This window comes from Sphaerodactylus townsendi, linkage group LG13 (genome assembly GCF_021028975.2).
Source record: "Sphaerodactylus townsendi isolate TG3544 linkage group LG13, MPM_Stown_v2.3, whole genome shotgun sequence".
Classification (NCBI taxonomy): Eukaryota; Metazoa; Chordata; class Lepidosauria; order Squamata; family Sphaerodactylidae; genus Sphaerodactylus; species Sphaerodactylus townsendi.
This window is the reverse complement of record NC_059437.1, coordinates 38,377,367-38,400,857: the sequence shown is the minus strand read 5'-3', so window position 1 is coordinate 38,400,857 and position 23,491 is coordinate 38,377,367. Positions and strand designations below refer to the sequence as shown.

The following is a 23,491-nucleotide window of genomic DNA, read 5'->3' as shown; positions in this document are numbered from 1 at the left end:
ACAGCTCAAGTGGCAGAGCGGGGAATCAAACCCGGTTCTTCAGATTAGAGTGCACCTGCTCTTAATCACTACACCATGCTGGCTCTCAAAGATGGCTTGCTAGATGCCAGCTATCTCTATTTTCTCCCCAGGTGATCCATTTGTTTTGAAGCGGCGGAGGTGACCTGGCATCTGTCCTAGGGTTGCCAGGTCCCCCCGGCCACCGGCAGGGAATGAGGGGATACAGTTGCCAGATCCCTGTTGTGAAACTGCTGGAGATTTGGGGGTGAAGCCTGGGAAGTACAGTGACCTCAGTGGGGTACCTTGCCATAGACGCCGCCCTTCAAAACCTCAGGGAAACCGATCTCGGTAGAAATCTCTGATTTCTCCAGGGAAACTGATCTCTATATCCTGGAAATGAGCTGTAATTCTAGGGGAGGCTGTAATTCCTAATCTATCCCTCTCTATTACTATCTTCCACCAGCAATTGAAGCATTGTCCAGTGGGTCTGACATTTTCTTACTTACCCTCCTTTTTGTTTATGTGTTTTTTAAACTGGTGTTTACATTGTCATTGAACTGGATTTAATGTGTTTGACTGCTCACCATTTTAAAGATCCTAAATTGGGTGGAAAGGTGGCAAAAAGGGTTTTAAATAAAATATTTACCAGGCACAATCCCTATTTTCTGGTATCTATCTCTGCAAAAATGCTTGTCCCTCCTTTGTTGTTTGGCGAGATTTCAGAATGTACCTTAGCTTCCCTTCTGCCTCCCAGTAAGCACAGTAAATTTGTGTTTGAGTCAGCTGTTCTGCAATATGAACTTCCAGATCTAGTGTGAGATTAAACATTCTATTAAACATTTATAGGGGGAACGGATAATCAAGAAAACTATAATAGTTAATGTACTTACTTAAGGTAATGTAGGATAAACATTCACATAAAAGATGAGTACAGTAGCCAGCAGAAGGGAAAAAAAACTTCCACTAATGTTTACCATCCTAGGTGGTGGTCAGGGTATGAAAATACTAGTGTGTTGGCAAGGGAAGAAACTATCTATTTCTAGGAGAATTATGGCATTAAAAATGTGTATAACGCCAAAACTCTTCTATCTATTTTGTACTCTACCATTAGAGATTAAGAAGAAACAGTTTGAAGAATGGGATAAGAAAATTAAATTATGGGTTTTTAATCAAAAGAAACCAAGGGTGATGAATAGAATAGTTTATGTGTCTAAAAATCTAATGGGTTGGGGAATCCCAAAATTACAAGAATATTATGAGGCATTTCAAATAAAAAGTTTGATGGGAATTCAAATAGATAAAAAAGATAGATGGATTAAATTTGAAAATGAGATAAATCTGAATATTGGAATATATTCAAGTTGTTCAAAAACAGAAAGACAAAAACTAATAGGCCCCCAAAAAGTGATATCGGAGATTTGGGAGAAACGGAAAGGGATTTGGATGCCAGGGATTCTGGACACGGCACTGATAGGGAGCACGGTCGGTAAGGAGGGAGGCCAAGTAATAAGATCTCTACAAAGACAAGGACTACAAAAAGTAGCACATTTGTATAATGAAAGAGATTTGATAACGTTTCCACATTTTTTGAAAAAAGGAGGCACCGAGAACTGGTTGGTACTAAGATAAGGTGACCAGATGGACACTTTTGTGATCCGAGATGGGGGGCGAAGCCAAGATAGCGCGTAAGTCTTTTTTGTATCTTGGCGCAGCCTCAAGAGGGCCTTGCCTTCTGGGGCTTGCCATTTGCCACCCTGTAACAGGGCGGCAAATGGCAAGCCCCAGAAGGCCATGCTCCTGCGGCCGTGCGCGCGGGAGGCTGCCGCACTGCCTTGTGCCCCAAAAGGCAGTGTGGCAGCCTCCCAAAAATCGGGACAATTTGAAGAACCCGCGGGACACGGGACAAATTGTTTAAAGGTGGGACTGTCCCGCCAAAAGCGGGACGTCTGGTCAGCCTATACTAAGAGGAATTTGGGAAAAGGTAAAAGTTTCCAGGATAGAAGGAGATTGTATAATGAAAAATTGTATAAAAATATACGATGAAAGGAAAGGAAAAATGCTAGGAGTTTTATATAAATATATGATAGAAGATCAAGAATTTATGGTAAGAGCTATAATGGAAAAATGGCAAGATGGAGTAAAAGACATAGATTTTATAAAACAACTAGAAAATATAAATAAGATAAAAATAGAGAAATATGCAGAATTGGAGAAGAAACTAATATTAAAATGGTATAGAACACCGAAACAGTTGGCATATATGATAAGTGGACTCAGTAATGTATACATACTGGCCAATTCTTCATGATCTATATTTTAATATAATTGGCTACAAAACAGGATGTAATTGTCTCTGAAGCCTCTCAGACATGGACCGGACTGTTCCCTCAGCAACAGATCTGCTGGGACTTGCACAGTTCATAAAGTGGTTTTTTGCTTTGCAAACAGGACGCCTCATATCTTGTTGATGTAGGCAAACAAAACAAAATAAGAATAAAGCAAGGAGGAGTTGAGGATCCAAACAACTAGGGAGAAGGACTGCAAAAATTCTGGAGACTGGGGAAAAGGGAGAAACCTCTGCCTGCAAGTCTTCTTAATTCCCCAGGTACAGTTGAGCATCTGTGTCTGACACATACTGTGTACTGCATTATGTCCCTAGCACTATATATCCCTTTCTGGCAAGGCTGTATCTAAAAGTAAAGCAGCTAACCCAAGGGCCAACTACAAAAACATTGAAACCAGCCCACACACAGATAAGGGGAGGCTGTCTACATATCAGGAGATCCCTATGCATACAAGCAAGAAAAGACTTGGCAAATGTTTAAGAGCACACCCCCCCCCCTTCCTTAAATGATTGGCCCAACAAGGGCTGGCTATGCCACAAAATGTTGTGAGCAGCTGAAGGGCAGTTCATGATTGGAAAGGGGAGATGGGAGAATCTGGGAAGAAGAAATTTGGAGAGAGGGGGCGGGTAGGATTTCCAAATTGTTTCCCCCCTCCTGTGATTTCTTGCCCCCACTCTTGTCCAATATAAATTAATTTTGCTTTTGCTCTGAATGCCCTTTTCTGCAATGCAGACCATTTCTACCCGCATTATTTGGCCCAGGTGCAATGCTATTGGGAAGCAGGTTTTGAAAGCTTGCAACGTTTCAGTGTGATGAGTTAGCCCAATTTAAAACAAATGCACTTCCACCTCATTTTGTTCCTCTCCTAGGATCGGATCGGATCCAGCATCCCATTTCTGCAGCAGATGCTCCGGAGTTTGGCAAGGAGGTTGTTAAGGTTATGCCCTGCTTTCATTCCTGGCACCCGCTAAACATCAGTTTGAATTTATAGGCAGTAAAACTTGTTGGTCTCAGTTTCTTTCCAGGAAATTGGCAATGAGATCAAGTCAGATGTTGCAAACAAATTTTTCACCTCCCTGTCAGAAAACAGCTTAATTATACAAAGTCATCCAGGAAAAGTGACCAACTGATACTCATGTATTCAGATCTCTTTTCCATACAATAGATTTTAAACGTTTTGGGGTGGAAAATAAAATGTTTCCTCCATGGAGTTCTGCACTGTTTAAATCCCCAAATGTTTTATTTTCAGCCTCAAAATGTTTTAAATTAATCTCCTTTAAAAATGATTGTCTGGCTGAAATGTTTTGAAAACATCTTCAGTTGCTGTACAATCTATTGAGTACGTTTCTGTTTCCCTGAACGTCCTCCTGGGCACCATCTTCTGACCTCTCAGTTCCCCCTTGCAACACTTACAACATTTAGCTTTTTGTTCTTTTGTGGTGTGTGTGTGTGTGGGGGGGGGGGGCAATCTTCAGAGCATCAAGTATAGAGTGCAGCATGAGGCTGTGAAGCATTGAAACATCAATTCGACACAGAATTTTTTTTAAAAAAGGGAAAATTCACAGAATGACAGCCAGGAAGGCAGGGAAGAGCGGAAAAGCAAAGGAAGGCAAAAGGATCCTGATCAGCTTCACTCTCCCTGCACAGACAGGGAAAAAGTCACACTTTAGCTGCCGTCACAGACTGCTTGGATTACGTGTTCTGCAGCCCAGTGAGTTTGAAAGGGGGGGAAACGTGCATGCGACCAAAAATCTGACCCCCCAAAAATCTAGGCTCACTGCAGGACAAACCACAAGTGCTTGAATAGCCAAAGATTATGCAAGAAAGAAAGCCATTTTAGCACAGCTGTGAACATGGTGTGGGATTGCATAATGCCATTTTTGCAGTGTGGGATCTTTAAACCTGTTTTCAAAATTTCAAAATGTTTGAGGCTTATTGAGGACAGCAGGTCAGGCAAAGGGGCTGTGTTGTCTTGTCAATTCTGTGCCTACCATCTGCAATACAACACAGTCATTTAATGAATACTGCTGGGGAGAGATTAGGGACAGGAGACTATAGAGAGCAGAATTAGCCAAAACCACTTTCCAACCCCCGCCCGCCCCTGGTACAGCTGCTTCTGAACAGGCAGTCTATCTGAAGCAGGGAGAACTTGGAATTTCAGCACTGGTACCCTTAAGAGTTCACAGCTATTCTTAATCAGCTTCTTTTCTGGTTCCAAAGCCATAGGGAGGTGCCGGGTGAGGGATTGGAAGGCCATCCTGAACATTGAAAGGTCTAGAGCAGTGATGTAGAGGTTAACAGCAGGTGCACTCTAATCTGAAAAACCAGGTTTGATTCCCTGCTCTGCCACTTGAGCTGTGGAGGATTATCTGGGGAACTAGATTAACCCGTGCACTCCAACAGCTAGGTGACCTTGGGCTTGTCATAGCTTTTCGGAACTCTTTCAGCCCCACCCACCTCACAGGGCGTTTGTTGTTTGGGGGTGGGTAAGGGAAACAAGATTGTAAGCCCCTTTGAGTCTCCTTACAGGAGAGAAAGGGGGTAGATAAATCCAAACTCTTCTTCTTCTTCTTCTTCTTGCACTGGATGCAAGCTACCATTTGCACTAACACACAAAAACTGCCTCTTTAATCTCCTTTCAGATTTTTTTCTGGCCATACCTGTAACTGTTCTCTGAGACCTTTAAAAGCGATTGATGTTTTGCTCACCATACCTCTTTCAGCAGCCTGGGGAGCTTTTCCCTGCAGACCTCATGTGTCAAAGTGTCACTAAGGAAAGAAGGGGGTTCCTCCCTAAGGATCAGAAGAGATGTACCCTAAGGATCCCCCCTCCACCCTGGTTTGCATTAGCCGTTGGAACCCTGGACACGTGGGTAGCAGAATATGCAGGCATGGCCACTGAACACGTCGCTATAACTCCCCTCAATTACTGTTTCCATAACCATAAATGTCGATAAGAAAAATTGTGCCTGGCTCCTGAGGAACATGCCAACCTACACCACAAGGTCTTTGCCTTAACTCTTGCCGTGCTGTTTTGCTGTAGGCAAAAGCTTGATTGAATTTGTTCCCCCAAATTATCCACTGCAAGCACAGACTACTCAAATATTTGCCAAATGCAGACTGAATATCTGATACTGGTAGCCTGTGGTATTTCATAGTAATTGATAGTTGGCACACAAAAGTATTTTGCAGAATTTAAGAACTGACAGTTTAGGAGATTTTGCTGCCTCTCAAAACAATCTAGGGATGCCACCAAATCTAAAGGTCTCCTATTTCAAATTCCAAATGTGAGGGCGATCTGGCTGCGACATCTGTCACCTCAGTGATTGCCAGGATTGATTTGGCTGATCTGGCTGGTTAGGTGGGTGTCCACTGTCCCCTCCCTCCCTCAGTGCTCCATGTACGTCCCTCCTGAAGCTGTGTGCTCAGTGGAAGAGGACAACCATCCCAGATAGGAGGAGTATACCATTCTTCGGTCAAGGGTATACAATAGCTACACTCCCCTACTAGAACTTTCAAATGTCAAGCTTGAATTTGAAATTTTGCCCTTAAAAATGTAAGTAGCAAAATTTGTTATTTCTTTTATTATTTCTTTATTTACAGAACTTATGCCCTGCCTTTCTGCCCTCATTAAGGAGGCTGACAATCCAGTCCAGTCCAATCCAGAGTGGGCGGGCAGGGATGGCACTGCTCCAGCACCGCACCGTCCTCTCCAAAAAACCCTCAACAAAACAAAACCTGTCGCCCAGAATACCCTATGGGGGAAACTCAGATCGATAGATAGATCCTCCCATGCCAAGTAGCATATCAGGCAACAAGTGCTCTCCAGCAGTTCCGGCCTGGAGCGAGTGTTTCAGCCTCTTCCCATGCAACATTCAGTGCCTTCAGGTCTTGCTCGAATGTTCTCCTCCAGGTGTTTCGGGCTGTCTTCACTGTCGTTTGGCATCAGGAGGTATCCACCGCATTGCCGTCTTTGGGACCCTTCTCCATGTGAAGGACGTGGCCAGCCAGTTGTGGCTAGCCAGTAACTTAGATATGCCACAAAATGTGGCATATCTCCAAGGCCAGGGGCTGAGCAGGCAGTGGAAGACAACTAAGGTTGGCTTCACCCCCTGTCCTGCCCCCAAAACACCCCTGACCATGCCGATGCAGCTTTCTGTGCCGGCGGACGTAGGCACAAATGGTGGCTTCCGGGTTGGCTGCTGCAGAGCTGCATGTTGCCCACCTACCAGGATAAGTCATACCCCCCCCCACAGCTACATTTGCCCCTTATGCCAGCAGGGTGGGCATCCATGCCAATGCAGGGCTGCACCAGCTCCAGAGATGGGACCAACCTGTTTCAGATTGAGGGCCATACAGTTAAAATATACATAATAAAAACAGTTCTTAAAAACCACTAAGTCCCAAAAAACCCCATCATGAACACAATTAAAACCAATATAATATATATGTACAAAAACATAAAAACAACAATTAAAAATCTGGAAAGATGGAATGAGGGAATGCCAGATGAAACCAAAAAGTCTTTAGGAATTGGCAGAAGATTATGTCTGAAAGGGTTCAGGGGAGAAGAAGAAGATAATGATGAAGAAGAGTTTGGATTTATATCCCACTTTTCTCTCCTGTAAGGAGACTCAAGGTGGCTTACAAGCTCCTTTTCCTTCCCTTCCCCACAACAGACACCTTGTGAGCCAGGTGAGGTTGAGAGAGTTCAGAGAGAACTGTGACTAGCCCAAGGTCACCCAGCAGGAATGTGGGAGTGCGGAAACACATCTGGTTCACCAGATAAGCTTCTGCCACTCAGGTGGAGGAGTGGGGAATCAAATCCAATTCTGCTTGGGTTAGTCATCGTTCAGAACTCTCTCAGCCCCACCGACCTCACAAAGTGGTTATTGTGGGGAAAGGAAGGGAAAGGAGTTTTTCAGCCCCTTTGAGTCTCCTTACAGTAGAGAAAGGGGGTGGGGGGTATAAATCCAAACTCTTCTTCTTCTACTCCAGTCAACCTCCCATTGAAACAAGTGGCATTCCCAGCGCCTGAAATTAGGCCCGCAATGGGCGCTGTAGGAAGAGAGGGCTGGTGACGCGGCGACATCTGTCCGGTGGAGAGAGCCAGCAGCAGGAAGCGCAGTCCTTGGATCCGATAGCTCTGATCCGTGGGCCTGGCAACTCTGCCGTGTGCTAGTCCCTGGCACCTTTTATTAGGGTTTCTCTGGGGGCGTGTAAAGGAGGTGAATGGGCAGGAAAGCAGGAGAGCGGGAGAGCGGGAGATCATCATGTGATGGATGATCTCATGGGGCTGCTATGTGCAGGAGGAAGCGTCCGCGTCTGGGTCGAATCCTTACCTGGGGGCAAGAGCCCTTTTGTCCCTTTGTCTGGGACACCTGGTGACCGTGAGTCGTGATGGCGTCTCATGACCGCAGCTGACTCACACGGGGAGGGACTGGGGGTTGGGGTATACGCGTGTGTCGTGAAGGCTGCAGCTGGCACAGGCATTCCATGCGCTCTATCTGCGGTTTTGCTGGGTTCGCGGGCTCACCCCTACATGCACCAATGAAAGTTTTCAAATATTTTTCAAGAGCAGCCCTCAAAGCAAAAAGGGAGGGTAACGGTTGCAGTTCATGACAGTGGGTGCATGCGCAGGATATGTGTTCAACCGAAAGGTCTCAAAGCAATTAAGTGACCTGTGCAGAGAGGCAAGGCTAGAACAAGGATCTTCTGTGTTGCAGCCTGGGGCTTAAACTACCTCACATTCCATTTCATCGTTCCTTTTGCTGAAGAGAAAAGCAAGGATAAACAAAGGGGGGGGGGGGGGGGAAAGAATGCATAAAGCAGTGGAGAAATTGGCCATTTGAAAGAAATAGGAACATTAAACCTGAAACAGAATCACTGCAATAGGAGGAATTTTGCTGTAGTGCTCAAAAGCAAATTCATTGTTGGCAAATCAGAACCATTTGGAAAATACTTGAGTGGGCGTGTTGACTATCCAGCACTAGTTCCAGGAATCTGGCACCCTTCGGCAACCACCCATGGTGAGACCTGGAGGAAGTAAGACGTACTTGCAAGCCAATATTTATTTGCTCATTCATTTGTTATTGCAAGCTTTCTACCCTACCTACTCACAAAGCCCAGCACAGCTTGCCATACAACAAAATATCATTTCCAAAGCCAACTGTAACCACCTTAAAAACACTAGCAAACCAGAAATGTTTGCATATGGAACACAGCTGCCAACAAACAATTATCAGTCCAGGTCCTCAGAGAAAAGCCCTTTCAAACAGAACAGCTTTGCGGACCGTCTGGACTACTTTTGGAAGCCAATTCCAAAGGACAGGAGCAACAATGGGGAAAAATGCTCTCAAGTGGGCAGCGGCAGAACGTGCCAACTGCAGAGAGGGCATCCGTGAAGCGTCAGTGGGGTGGAACCAAGTCGGTACCTGAATTCCTGTATGGAGAGACAATGCTTCAGCAATACAGTGTTTATAAGAGACAAGAATATGGGCAATGTCCTTAAAGATTGGGAACCTTTTGCAGACTACCTACTGACCACATATACAAACAGAGAAATAATAGCAGGATTTGAGATCTAAATGAAAACAGCAGATTGGACTAAAATAGTTTTATAAGAAGGACTAAAAGCGCAGGAAATGCTGATAACAACTATAAACACAAAACGAGATTTGAATTCGGAGCTATAATGAGGTAGCTGGAAGTCACCATATATATGTTTGTAGTGATGTCTTGAAATGTGGTGTTTTTTTTTGAACTATTATGATTATTATACTAGGGGAGGGGAGATTAGGTATGGTTTCTTTTCCCTTTTCTGTATGTGTTTTTATATGTATAAAATAAATTTAAAAATATATATTTTTTAAAAAGAATATGGATTCTTTTATGGAATGCACATTGTTGGTCATAGTGCTATAATTACACTATTGCAATTGTTTACAATTAAATTGTCCTGTGTATTCCAGACAATCCATTTGCAAGTAATTGCTACACCACAATAACAGCTCACTATCGATGTATGGATGCAGCCACGCTGCCTCTAGACTTCCCTGGGGCTCTGTGGAAAACAAGACTGGTGGACTCATTGCCAGTCCTGTGACCATAGCACATGCATGACCTTGCCTGACCATCTGGAACCAGCAATTTCTTAGAGTCAAATGACACATGGATTTCTTTAACTGAAACTCCAGGGCTGGGATCCTATAACCTTCTTTCCACTCTCAATTCTCTTTGTTGTGGAGGAGATCCTCCACTGTGAAGTGTGTTCCTCTTGCTTTGAGCATTTTTCTGGTCCTTGAATGGAACTGGTCTTATGTGAATACTTTTCTGATCTTATGGGAGTACCCAAAGAATTGTGTACTCTGCAGTAGAGTATCATGTGAGAAATGGATGAAGAGGAATATCAGTGGAATGGTACAGGAGTCAAGCCTGTGTAATGGTTAGATGTAGCAATGTCTAACGTGAAAAGGAACTGAGAAGACCCAGCAGGGGGTGAGCAAGTGATCAGCTAAAGAAGGCCATCATGTTAGTCCATCCTTTTGTGACACCTCTTGTCTGTCCTTCGACTGATACTCTCGGATCTAATACCCTTCTTCCTTTCGGAAGTTTGTTGCAGAGACTCTTCCTAGGTAGCAAGGAGCATGCTATCTTCTTTTCTACCTTAAATGTAGTTCCTAATAAACATTTACCTTTTACCCTTTTAATCAGCGTGTTAGCTGCTTCTCTGTGTGATAAACTCCAACATGAATTTGACACCAAGAAACAGCCACAGCCCCCCTCCCCCTCCTTAAATCTTCTGCCATCCCATCTCCTGATCCAGCTACTTTGACCCTCAGGAGGGAAAATGGACAGGTAATTCCCTACCACAGAGTTTGAAACAGCACAGGAGGAAGATACTTTTGATTGGAGGAAAGATGGGGGAGAGATTTAACTCCCCTTTGCCAGAAGCGTAGCTCCAAGGGGACAGGGGGTGCATGATACACCAGGCACGCACCCCTGTGGGGGTGTGGCGAGGATGGTGGGGGGCATGGTGGGGGTGTTCCGGGGCATGGCGGGGGCGGAGGATGCACCGGTGCACCGGGTGCTTTTCTCCCTTGCTACCCCCCTGCCCTTTGCCAAATGCCACATGATCTATATTAAAACCCACTTGCCCACACACTATTTTTAAACACACTTGGAGTTCTGATCCTGGAACACCAGTGTTGTTTCAGAGTGGTAAAGCATCTATTTGGAATTCAGAAGGTTTCAGGTTCGATCCCTGGGATCTCCAGTGAAAAAATCAGGGAGCAAGTGACATGAAAGACCTCTGCCTAAAATACCAGAGACCCACTTCCAGTCCAGGCAAACAATACTGACTTTGATGAATAGTTTGATTCCGGCTAAGAAAGCTTCTTGTGTGCGTATGTCATTCGGCTCCCTAACAGCAGATTGGATAACATTTAATTGCTGGGTTTGAAGTCGTTGGTGATGCTACAGGTGTGGGGGAACAGGTTTACAGGTTACCATAGTCTCTTCTCACCCTGATGTAACTGTGCCTAAAGCCCACCAGCAGTTCCAGTGGGGTTGGCATATTAGGTAATTGTAGCTAGAATAGCAGAGTCTTGCAAGGGGAAAAGAGCCTGGTGCATTGGTGCGTCCTCCACCCCCACTCCGCCCCGGAACACCCCTGCCATGCCCCCGGAACGCCCTCGCCACACCTCCACAGGGGTGCGCGCCCAGTGCATCATGCACCCCCTGGCCCCCTTGGAGCTACGCCTCTGGAGTCTTGTAGTACCTTAAGGACAGATAAGATTGAGTGTGATATAAGCGTGTGGGAGCCAGAGCCCACCACCTTCACCTTTATTGTTTTGCTCTGGCTCTCTGAAGCTTACAGCAGAATAAACTGGTGAGCTGAGTTGCCAATAGCTCATCTATACGGTGTTTACAGTCAGCGTTGGTTGTCCCCTTAATTTTTGCATGCAACTCCTCATTCCTGAATACAAAACACACAGTTCTGCATCAAAAGTGAAGGTTGTAAGCGTATATTTTATCTTAGGGCACAGAGCCAACTGTTCTAAAAATGAACACTCTTTTCCACCCTCTGATACCTGGCAAATGACTGTTCCTTGTTTTGCCTCTCTCTCTCTCTCTCTCTCTCTCTCTCTCTCTCTCTCTCTCTCTGGTATGGATATTTTATTAAAATGCTGTCATTCTTCAAGGTTCAGCTTCCTCCCAAGGCTTCAAGAAGTTAAATTTCTAAGTGGGGACATGGATGCATCATCTCTTGGCCCGAGTTCATAGACACATGCCTGGGCATGAACACCCAGGCACCATGCAATTTTTCACACTTCCATTTCGCACACTTCAGCAGCAGAGGTTATGTTCTAAAATGCTAATAACAATTACGTTTTTCTAGCACATCTTTATCCAGCAAAACCCTTGCTTTCCTGGTTTTTAATTGAATGTAAAAAAAGGGCTGCTGCAGAATAACCAGAATGTAACGTATAGTGGAGGTGTTGGGGTTCGCAAAGCACTGTCTGGAATGAGAATAGGGATGCTGCAAGCATGTCTATCTGTAATAGGCTGGAAGATGTGTAGTTCTGATTGCTGATAAGGCAATACATTTTGAAATCACCCGTTCCCCCCGCCCTGGTAAGAAGCTCTCTGCTTGCAGTAGGCTGCTAGCACATCAGAGAGATGCTCCGTGCAGTCCTAAGCAGAGTTACATCCGTCTAAATTCACTGAAGTCACTTGACTTAGAAGGGTGTAACGCTACTTAGGATTGCCCTGGTTGACCCTTCGGTCTTTCTTTCTGCTGTGTTAGTTTACAATATGCATGAGAAATGCAATTACCATGTGAAAAATACAGGTATTCACCTCTTTCCAAAGCAGACAGGAGACTGAGTCTAGGTCAGATCTTCATGAAAATAAATTGTATAATAATGGTTATCTCCCCCCCTCCCCCCTCCCTCAACTACTGGAGAGAGCACAGAAAACTGAACTAAAATGCTCCCGGTTGCAACTTTTCAAATTGAACACTTTTGAGTATAATTTATTATCAAATCACCCAGAAAGGTCGTTTTGACCTGGAACAGATATAACAGAGGGCTTACAGCAGTTTAGCAAGGCTGACCAGGGTTCTCACTTGACCAAGACCTGAAACCTGGGTTTGAATGCTTAAGAATGTGTAAGGATGTGTCACTGGCAACCAAGATCAAGCTAATTCATGCTATAGAGATGTTGGTATGAGCCATGGTATAAATATTTATAAGAATAAATAATATTCTCTATTTCTAGGGATGGGTGTCAAAGCTGGACAATGAAGAAAGCTGACAAGAAGAAAGTAGATTCCTTTGAAATGTGGTGTTGGAAGAGAGTGTTAAGGATACTGTGGATGGCCAGAAAAACAAAAACACTCCAAAACAAAACAAAAAAAGTGGGTACTGTATCAAATCAGGTCCAAAACAGTGGCGTAGCGCCAAGGGGACTGGGGGATGAATGATGCACTGGGCGTGTGCCGGTGCAGGGGTGTGGTGGGGGCATGGCAGGGGTCCCAGGAGCAGTTTCCCCTCACTCTGGCCCTGATCCAAACCATCCCCGGAAGCTAAAATGCCTAAATTGAGGCATGAGAAGACAAGAGTCACTGGAAAAGACAATAATGCTAGGAAAGGTTGAAGGCTGAAGGAAAAGAGGATGACTCAACATGAAATAGATTGAGTCTGTAATGAAGCCATAGCCATGGTCCTCAATTTGCAAGACCTCAGAAAGGTTGTTAACGATAGGACATTTGGGAGAACACTGATTCATAGGGTCACTGTGACTTGACGGCATCTAACACACTCACGAATGCTTAACTATGATTGAGAGCAGGAAGGAAGAACTAACACTGGAGACAGAAGGAGCCGGGTTTAATGTTGCTGACTCCTTTAGTTGAGGGCTCCTTTCTTATATAATTGTTGGAACTTTCTGACATCTCGCGGATATTTATTAACAGAGAACTTCCATTTGGGGAGGACAAAAAAGAAAGGAAAAATATCAGCTTATCACTGTTGACAAGGGAAGAGGGAAGGTTTTTACAATGCTGCTTTGCTACACTTGCCTTTTCCTGTTCACGAAGTATCTTGTTTGAACACTCAAACTGCCCCTTCACTGGGAATACTGATTGGTTTTAGAGCTTCAATACTATAGTGTATCAATCTATTATGAATCAATTAATATTCTTTTGATCAATTAAAAAGGTGCCCCTGATTCATCGGACAGCATGATTTAAACAAAGTTCAAATTATTGTGAAAAGCAAATATTTTGAAATCTGAAAGTGGTAGATGCCTTCTAAGGAGAGGCATCCCTCTTTCTCTCACATACAAAAGGAGAATGCCTCTTCTGCAACGGTCTTGCTGAGATATGTGCGCAAATCTTCTCAAAACACTGCTTTCAAAAGAGTGCATTTCCGCACTCAGAACTATTGGTTCAGTCATCCAAGTTCATGCAGATTTAATCAACTGATATCACAGAAACGTCTACATCATTAGCTGGAATTTCCTTTATCAGATAGCATCTGTCATGTCCCCACAGACGCTTTTGTTATTTTCCTATTAAGCATGAGTTTCCCTATAGTTACAACGGGTTTAGTTCCTTGTATACTCTTCTAAGTGAGGGAATTTTAGTCAGACCCTGTCTCTTTAAGAAATCTCACTAGAAGCAGTCTTCCTGTTATTACCCAGTGATCCCCCTGTTTAAGTCAGTCAGTCAATCAGTCTAAGGTGCCAAGGCTAGTTGGAAGGCTCCAATATCTGTTACGTCTAAGGTGTATAGAGATAGCATAAAGGTGTACAGAAAGTAGTATCCAGATAAAAGACTCAAGGAACTCAGAAGAAGCAAGAACAAAGTGGACTTTCTTGGAAGCAGTCAAAGAAAGAACCAAAATCTACAGGTGGTTCTGGTGGGTTTTCCAGGCTTCAAGTTTGCTCCAGTCAAGCAAGTACCTTATCTTTGTCAGATCCTGGGAGGAGTTAGGATCTCAATTCTTCTAAGCAATAAACCTTGTTTTGAACTGTTACACCTTGCTTGTGTGTCTCTCACTCTGTTCCACCCAAGAACAGGGCACCTTTAGATTGTTTTACTTGGGGGACAGAATAGCATCTATACTGGTTTGAGAGAATATAAGCTTTGGTTATGCTTACTATTGGGAAAGGTCATTTTGTATGGCTCCTAACTTTGAGAAGCCAATGCTAACTATGACAAAGGACTAACATCTGCTGTTCTCCGTGCTCTGGTACCTCTGTTGTCAATGAGGCAGAGAAATTAGCTGAAAAGAATGATCCAATTTCCAAGCCATTATTTTTGAAGTCAACAAGGTTGTAGAGCAGTCCTAAATTTTTGCAAGAGATGTTGCTAGCCAAGGCAAGAAAAGAGACTTGTATGATTTCTGCATCTGATTTCAGTCCCTGGTTTGAATATTAAGAGAGAGGCCTGCCGCCAAAGTCTTGGAAAGAGGGGAGTTACGAGTAATTAAGCATCATGGTTGATAAAGTACATCCATTGCCAAGGAAGCATGATTGGTGTTTTGTTAAATTAGAGTTGTGAAATTAATAGACAAGGCAAATCCAGTGGCACATAATACAGCTCCATATTTAGGAAAGTGTTTTACACAGCAAGTGTTTTATGAAATCCTTTCTGTAAAATTAATTTCACTTGGCTTTGATAGGTGAACACACATGGCCCTAGCTGCAGGCAGAGTATCGTGGAAGGCTGTGGGGAGGGGGAAGAGCTATCCTATCTCTGCAGGCAGATAGCTGGGCTGTCTGTGCTGATGGGGCTGGTGAGAGAGCATACTCAGTGCAGGAACTGGCTGTGTTATGGGACCTAGAAGATCCTGAAGCACTAAGTAGCACATCAGAAGGACAAAATGTGGTAAGGTCTAGCAAGGAGTTTGTGTCTGTGGCAGGGGCGTACTGCCCAGGGAACATATGGGGTCAAATATCCCTGGGCTGTGGCCATTTAGTCACGTGGGGGGCGGAAAATCACCCCCACGCCCGTCTTCCTTCTCCCAGGGTCCATACACTGACTTCAAGACCTGGTGCAAAAAAAGTTGTTTGGTCATGGTGCGGGAGGGTGGCCGCCCATATGTGTGTGTGTGTGGGGGGGGGGGGTGCGTGTGCGGAAAACTCAGATTTTGCAGCGGGCTACATTTTCCCTAGAAACGCATCTGGTGTGTGTGTGGGGGGAGGGGTCAGAAGAGCACTTGGCAAAAGAACAGGGTCTGGTTAACAGGACAGAGGGCAGTGGTGGGATCCAAAAATTTTAATAACAGGTTCCGATGGTGGTGGGATTCAAACAGTGGCGCCGCCGCACACACGCACCTGCAGTCCCTATTGGGCAGGGAGGTTGCTTTAGTAACCCCTTCTTGGCACTCAGAAAAAATTAGTAACCACTTCTAGAGAAGTGGTGAGAACTGGTTGGATCCCGCATCTGACTGAGGGTATCTTCTTCCCACTTACTAAAAACAACCCCCCCCCCCAACCAAATCCTGTGCCAAGAAATCTGTGACTTGTGTAAATTATGTGAATTAAATTAGTTGGCATGATTTCTTTTGTGCTGAGCAATTTATTCTGATTTTGCTGATGATAGAAAAGAAGACGAATCTCTGCAGGGCACTGGAAATATTACACTTGCACCCCTGGCTTCTGTCATTAAAGCAGGCAATGTATATATACTTGGAAGCACTAGTAGTCACAAGAACTAGAAACTTTTTTTAAAAAATCGGTTTTCAGCAAGCTGAATGCCGCACCAATTCTACATTCTGTGCTTTTCCCTGTGCTCCGGAAGAGCTGTGATGTACCCAAAGCCCTGCTGGATATGGGCAGGGAGCAGAACTGAAGGGAAGAAAACAGCATTTAGTTGTGGTCAGGGCTGAGGGCTGGCATAGTTGGGGACCAGCCAAGACCCACAGGCACACAGAGCATCTGTTGGCAACATTTTCCTTATTTTCCTGTGGAAGAAGTACCTGGTGACAGTGGATACCATGCAGTTGTGTCTCTTCCATGTGCTCCTGTGTCGCATTAGAAACGGACAATCACCGTGAACATTTCTGCAACCAGGGTTGCCAACTCCGGCCTGGAGATTTTACGGGTGGGGGCTAAGGAGAGTGGAGTTTGGTGAGGGGACGGACTTAATGGGGTCTAATGCCAATCGATTCCGCCTTCCTCTGTCACCTGGAGAGTGGTTGCAATAGTGGCAGATCTCCAGCCACAACCTGGAAGTTGGCAACCGCTGCCACAACTTTGCAGGGGCTTCTGGGATGATCCCCCACTTGCTGGTAGGAAAAGCGCTGCAGGCTGTAAAGGGTTGACTCTTCAGGCTAAAAGAAGGACAAAGCGACCATTTTTCTGCTCCCTCCGTGGGCTCTTCAAATTGCAGGGACAATCTCCCGTCTCAGAGGCGACCTCCATTTCCCTCGAGGAGGGTTGCCCCATCACTGCCAACAGCACACAAAAAAGAGCCCAGGAGTACACAGTGAATTTTTGTTCGGCGGCTGCCAAGCGTTCCTCCCATCAGGAAATGGGAAATTGCTCCAGCAGCTCCTGCAGCTTCACTCACAGAGACAAAGAATAGCAGCATTCTCAGACCTGTAATTTTTGAAGGCTTTCATTTATACATTGCCATCAACGTCGACGGCACTTTAGAGTAACATCATGACAGTTTCCTGTTCTGTGAAGTTTGCAATGTAACATTTGACACAAAGGAGGCCTGGGCGGGGGGAGGCAATGAGGGGAAGCAAAGGAAGAATATGTTTTCCAATTACAAATCCTTAGGTGCTGTTTCAGTGCGGGAAGGAGGAGGGAGGCACTGTATTTTTTTTTAATGAAAAAGGAGGGTTTTAAGGAAAGATTGGAAGGAAAGCAGTATTATACAGGTGTGCTGGGAGGCAGTTCCAGGCATAAGGGCAGAGGCATGTCTAGGGGAAATGCAAAATCTGACACACACACGGTCATATGGGTGGCTGCCCCCCCCCCCCTACAATTATGTATGGAGTCAGTGTATGGACCTAGGGGGAAGGAGAAGGGGTGTGACTAAATGGCCGCAGCCCAGGGATATTTGACCCCATATGTCCCCCTGGGTGGTACACCCCTGCATAAGGGGCAACCAGAGGAAAAAAAGGGTGGGGCCATTCATGGAAGACCTCAGGTAGCTATGAGTGGCAGAACTGTAGGAGCAGAACTTAGAAGCAAGGAGGTCTCAGGACAGAACAGGGGGAAGAGAAGGCCCCGTCTGTTCTCTTGCTCAGTTCTGATGCTGCTAAACTGAGTGCCAGGTACATAACTGCCTATGAAAGAAACCCCTACCATTTCCTGAGAAAGAAAATCATTAGGTCATCAGCAGGACCCTGTGAGCCATGACATGGACAGCATCATATTACACCTTAGAAATATTTTTTCAGTGCTTAAATTAACAGGAAAAACACGGGGGGGGGGGGGGGTAATGAAACTGACAAGCATCCCTTTCTGATCCTTTGCAATGTTCAGCTCTTTCTACCAGTCCTTTTAAGCCATAACCTCTACATGATGCTATACACATAATTCTGGTGTTGTTGTGAGACAGATTAATGAGGGCATATGCACGGCTTGGGAATCATATGTCTTATTGCAGGGACCCCCAATTCCCTGGAGAAGGGCAGGCAAAGAGTCAGCTGGCTAAAGAGAGCTGTTATGATGTCTCTGTGTGTAATAATTTGGATGACTCTAGATAAACATGTACAACTGGAGATCAGACAGCCCATCTGATAGAGTTGCCAACAGGGAGCTGAGAAATTCTTGGCAATTCCTGGTGATTTGGGGGGAGGCACATGTGGAAAGGTGGGGGTTTGGGGAGGAGGGACTTCAGTGAGGATAATGCCATGACTTCTATTCTCCAAAGTAGCCATTTCCAGGGTTTGGATAAATGTAAGCTCCACCTTGTTCTGCATTCAAAACAGCTTCTAAAATAAAATGTAATAATAGGCAAAGACCCTTGGTAGGTTTTTTGCAGATTCTGTGGGAGGTGGCCTGACCTGGATAACCCAGGTTAGACTGATCTCATCAGATCTCAAACGCTAAGCAGGGTTGATCCTGGCAAGTATTTGGAAAACTCCAACTTCAGCGTGGTGTAGTGCAGGTGGATTCTAATCTGAAGAACTGGATTTGATTCCCCAGCTTATCTGGTGAACCAGATGTGTTTCCACATTCCAGCTGGGTGACGCTGGGCTAGTCACAGTTCTCTCTGAACTCTCTCAGCCCCACCTACCTCACAAGGTGTCTGTTGTGTGGAGAGGAAGGGAAAGGAGCTTGAAAGCCACCTTGAGTCTCCTTAAAGGAGAGAAACGTGGGGTATAAATCCAGATCTTCTTCTTTTAAACCTCACCTTCCCTTGGCAGCACCTCCAAATCTCCAGGAATTTTCCAACCAGGAGTAGATAACCATATTTGCTTGGGTTGCAACCTCTGCCTCTGCCATTCCAAGGATTGAAGCCTCAAGCCAAGCTCTGATCATCGGCCCTCCACAGCAGCCATGATGAGCCAGTGCACTACACCACTCAAGACGGCAGGTATGGGATACTATTTCATACAGCTCCATATAAAAACGTCTCCTAAGAAGACAATCACACCAGGCAAAAAGGTTCTAGCTCAGACTGCTCCCTGCTGTGCTAATTTTCTGCTTGCGGGGAGCAGCATTCAAAAATATGAGCACAATTTACAATCTGAAGTGGTAATGATCAGTTGTGCCTTCTCAGAAGTCTCTTATTTCATTCTCATCTCATTTTGCCGAACATGTCGACATAACTATTTCTATTATTAAGCAACACGAGCGTTTGCTTGGGGTCCCAGTCGCCAGCAGGGGACTCATTACTGAGCTCAAAGCATCCTGACATTTTTTAAATTATTGTTTGTTATGCCCATTTAAGAATTCTGTGCTGGGGATACACTGACTGGTATCAGAGCAGTCAATTATTGCTGTAATTCAGAGTTCCTTAGCAGCTGTAAATGGGATCCCTCTCTACATGTTATACAATGCGTGTGTGATAGTGTGAGAGCTTGCTCTCCAGTCCGTTCCCCAGAGAAAATGGCTGATTTGGAAGGTGGTCTCTATGGCATCATTTCCTGTTGATGTCCCTACACAAGCTCCACCCAAAATCTCCAGGTACTTCTTAATCCAGAGCAGGCAACTCTATCAATAACACTTATAATAATCCTGTAAGGTAGACCTTTATTATGACCTATGGCACAGGTGTCAAACTTGCAGCCCTCCAGATGTTAATGAACTACAATTCCCATCAGCCCTTGCCAGTATAGCCAATGCTCATGTTGGGAGGGACTGATGGGAATTGTAGTTCATGAACATCTGGAGGGCCACGAGTTTGACACCCCTGACCTATGAAGACACTGGAGGATGAGACAGTGTTTACTTTCTTACAACATTCTCTGTGCTTCTCTACACAACCGTGAACTCCTTTCTTCTGAGATATCAACCCTGTTTTTTATAATTATGTGATTATTCATGCTAGGATGAAATGGAGGTGGAGTCAACATTGCTGTCTTTCAGCTCTTCAAGATTTACTTCTCAAATGCATATGCAAAGCAGAGACTATTAATTTTGGGGAAAGGATCTTATAGATCCCACATTTATGGCTCCCTGGTCTGCCTATAGCTTAGAATGGGGTGTGGCTCAGTAGAAGAAAATGTGTTTTGCATGCAGAAGGTCCCGGGGTTCAGTCCTTGGGATCTCTGTTTGATAAAGGATCAGATAGTTGATGCTGAGAAAGACCTAAGACCATGAAGAGCTGCTGCCTGTCAGAGTAGACAATACTGACCTTAATAGGGTAATGGTCGGACTCAGGATAAGACACCTTCCAACATTCATGTATTGATGGCTGTAAAAAGCCATGGTGACTAAATTGAATTTATATATGCAGCAGCAGCAGCAGGAGCAGCAGCAGCAGCAGAAGAAGAAGAGTTGGGTTTATAGCCCCCCTTTCTCTCCTGTAAGGAGACTCAAAGGGGCTTATAAACTCCTTTCCCTTCCCCCCTCACAACAAACACCCTGTGAGGTAGGTGGGGCTGAGAGAGCTCAGAACTGTGACTAGCCCAAGGTCACCCAGCTGGCATGTCTTGGAGTGCACAAGCTAATCTAATTCCCCAGCTCAAGTGGAGAATCAAACCTGGTTCTCCAGATTAGAGTGCACCTGCTCTTAAGTACTACACCATGCTGGCTCTGTGTTGTTAAATACTAGAGAGTTTGGGCAGGGACGGACAGACGACAACAACTACAACTTGCAAGTGCACTTTGCCTTCGTGCACTGCTTGCGGGCTTCCTGCTCAGTAAGCACAAGGCCACTGTGTGATCCAACATGGCTCTCCTTATATTCTCAGTATTCTTATAGGTATCAAAGCTGCTGTATACAAGGACACAGAACTGGCCTGGGGCACCTTCAGGCAACTCTGGCAGAGGACACTCCTGTTCAAAAATCTGCTGGAGCTGGCTTTCTGCAGTACAAGAGAAGCAGGTGGCAGCGAGCAGGCTGCGAGACCAAGCAGGAGAGGCAAAGAGATGGGACAACAGAGGAATTAATGAGAGAATCAATGTAGGCGCTGGAGCACGGCCAACCTCCGAGATGCTCGCCAGTCTCTTGCCTTTGCCCAAATCGATGAATGGTTTGTTGCATATCCTCAGATAGTCTGCATAGTGCCTTGAGTTCTTCAGTCTTGGGGTGTCCATGAACATGTTTTCATGTGCTTTATTTCCGGGTGTCCCTCATTTTTATGACAATAATATATTTTTCTCCCTGGACAGTCACCTGAAAGTACCTGTATTTGTGCAGAAGGGGATCTTCTTAGTGTTCCATTTTGATGCAGGAGCTGTGAAGGTAGTTTGTGAGGTGGGAAGGCTTGGGTTCATATTTTACCTTTGCCCTGAATTAATTTTGTGGCAGTCTTTGGCAACCACTTTGCCCACCGCCTCTGCTTTCCTGTCCCCCAAAACAGATACACGAAGGATAACAGATACAAAAACTGGCCATTCATAACCTCCTTTTGGTTTATCAGTCATGGCTAAGTCTAGCACAGAGAGCCAGCACAGTGTAGTGGTTAAGGTGCAGGAATAGAATTTGAGAAGCCCCGGTTCAAATCCTCACTCTGCCATGGAATCCTGATGGATGACTTTGGGCCAGAAACGCATTCTCAGCCTCCACCCTAGCAAGTATTTGGTTGGATACCGAGGATGTAATGAGGAGGCAGGCAATGGCAAACCACCTCTGAACTTCTTCTTGCCTTGACAACCCTGCGGGGTCGCCATAAGGCAGCTGTGATTGGAAGGCAAAAATGAAGCCTAGCACAGGAAGCCCCTTATCAAAAGTTATGTTTACCATTATTGTGATATTTCTCTTTTCTCCTCTTTCCTCAATTGACTTAACAAATGCCTATAATTCCCTTCTCCTGTTGTGAACAAAGAATCACACCTGATCTAATTAAAATTATACAACTGGAAATACTTTTAACCAAAAGTACTATTAAATAATGTACTATTTAAATAATATCAAAATATATGTTATTGTACTTTTTTCATGTTTATCTTTCAATAAAGAAAAAAATATTTTTTTAAAATTACATTTACCAACTAGATTACCAGAAACACTAGAAGCAGATCTTTGTTATGTCATTTTTATACCACAGGTTTCAGAAGAGAGAAGAAGAGTCCAAATCACAGCTCTTGGCGGCAGTGGCGTAGTGGTTAAGAGCAGGTGTACTCTAATCTGGAGAACTTGGTTTCTCCACATTCTGCCACTTGAGCTGTGGAGGCTTATCTGGTGAACCATATTAGCTTGTGCACTCCAAAACACGCCAACTGGATGACCTTGGGCTAGTCACAGTTCTTCTGAGCTCTCTCAGCCCCACCTACCTCACAGGGTGTTTGTTGTGAGGGGGGAGAAGGAAAAGAGTTTGTAAACCCCTTGGAGAGTCCTACAGGAGAGAAAGGGGAGATATAAATCCAGCTCTCCTTCTTCTTGGGTGCTGATTCCATGCACTTGTAGGACCAGGAGGAACATGAGGTGCCCTTCAAAGTCCTGCTGCTGGCATAAATCTTCATATTCCATATATTTATGCCTATATTCATCTGATGTGCCCCCACCTTTCAACTACATACATAGAGCAGCTTGCAAAAGCATTCACATGTAAAACATTAAAATTAGCAATAGTTTGGTGGGTACATTTAAAACCATTAAACTACTCCCCATCCCCCAGACAATGGCATCAAATCAGTCAGGATTTACTACGCCAGCCCTAAAGCAGGCACCTTCCAATAGATGCAAATGAAGCCTCCACAGCTCTCCTGCATGAATACAGAGGAAGGGGCAGGTGGATTTCTTTTGTCAAAGAATTTCCTAGAAATAGGGCATAATTACAGAAAAATACTTTGCCTCAAGTCCTGCCTGACTTAACTTGTCAAAATTGGGAGGGGGGGGGGGGGGGGGTTCCATTAGCCAGTCTTAAATTGTAGAGAGGTTAATAAGGGATAATGCAATCCTTCGAGCACACTAGGACAGCTGTATAACCCTTGTGCAGATTCTACTGTACTGTGGTTTGAACAGAGTCTCGGAGTGGTACAAAAAACCTCTACATTAAACTCTTTGCAAATTGGGTTGTCTGATGAAGGACGCCCACCCCCACGCTTGGGCATCTCTCAGGGAATCTCAGTGACCTGTTGTGAGTTCTGGGCTATATTTGGTTTACTTAGAGCACAAGCCTGCTTGGCCATGCTGTTAACCCAAAACATCAAAACTGCCTGCGTGTTGTAGAGCACAGGAAGGTTAATCAACTATTTGAGAATGCAGGCAGATGAGATGCTGAAATTCCATGAACAGAGGAGAGCTTCCCCTGCGCCCACCGCTGCCAAATCAGGTGCCCAGTTTGAACAGGGATTGCGGCGGGGGCGGATCTCAGGATCTGCCATTTGGGGAACACAGCTACTAGAGGAGAGCCCATGGCTCTGGGCATCTGGGTCTCAGGTTCAGTTCCTAGCATCTCCAGCTTAAAAGATTGTGTATGTGTGTGCCATCAAGCCACAGCTGACCAGAGGCGTATCTAGGGAAAATGTAGCCTGGTGCAAAATCTGAGTGCCCCCCCCCCCCTATGG

At 45.0% G+C, this 23,491-nt stretch overlaps 1 protein-coding gene across 1 annotated transcript in view; it reads right to left on the bottom strand.

The window, feature by feature from the left end:
* CABP7 (calcium binding protein 7) overlaps positions 1-23,491 on the bottom strand; it is a 64,600-nt gene that overhangs the window by 14,439 nt on the left and 26,670 nt on the right. The gene's annotated exons all lie outside the window — the stretch shown is intronic.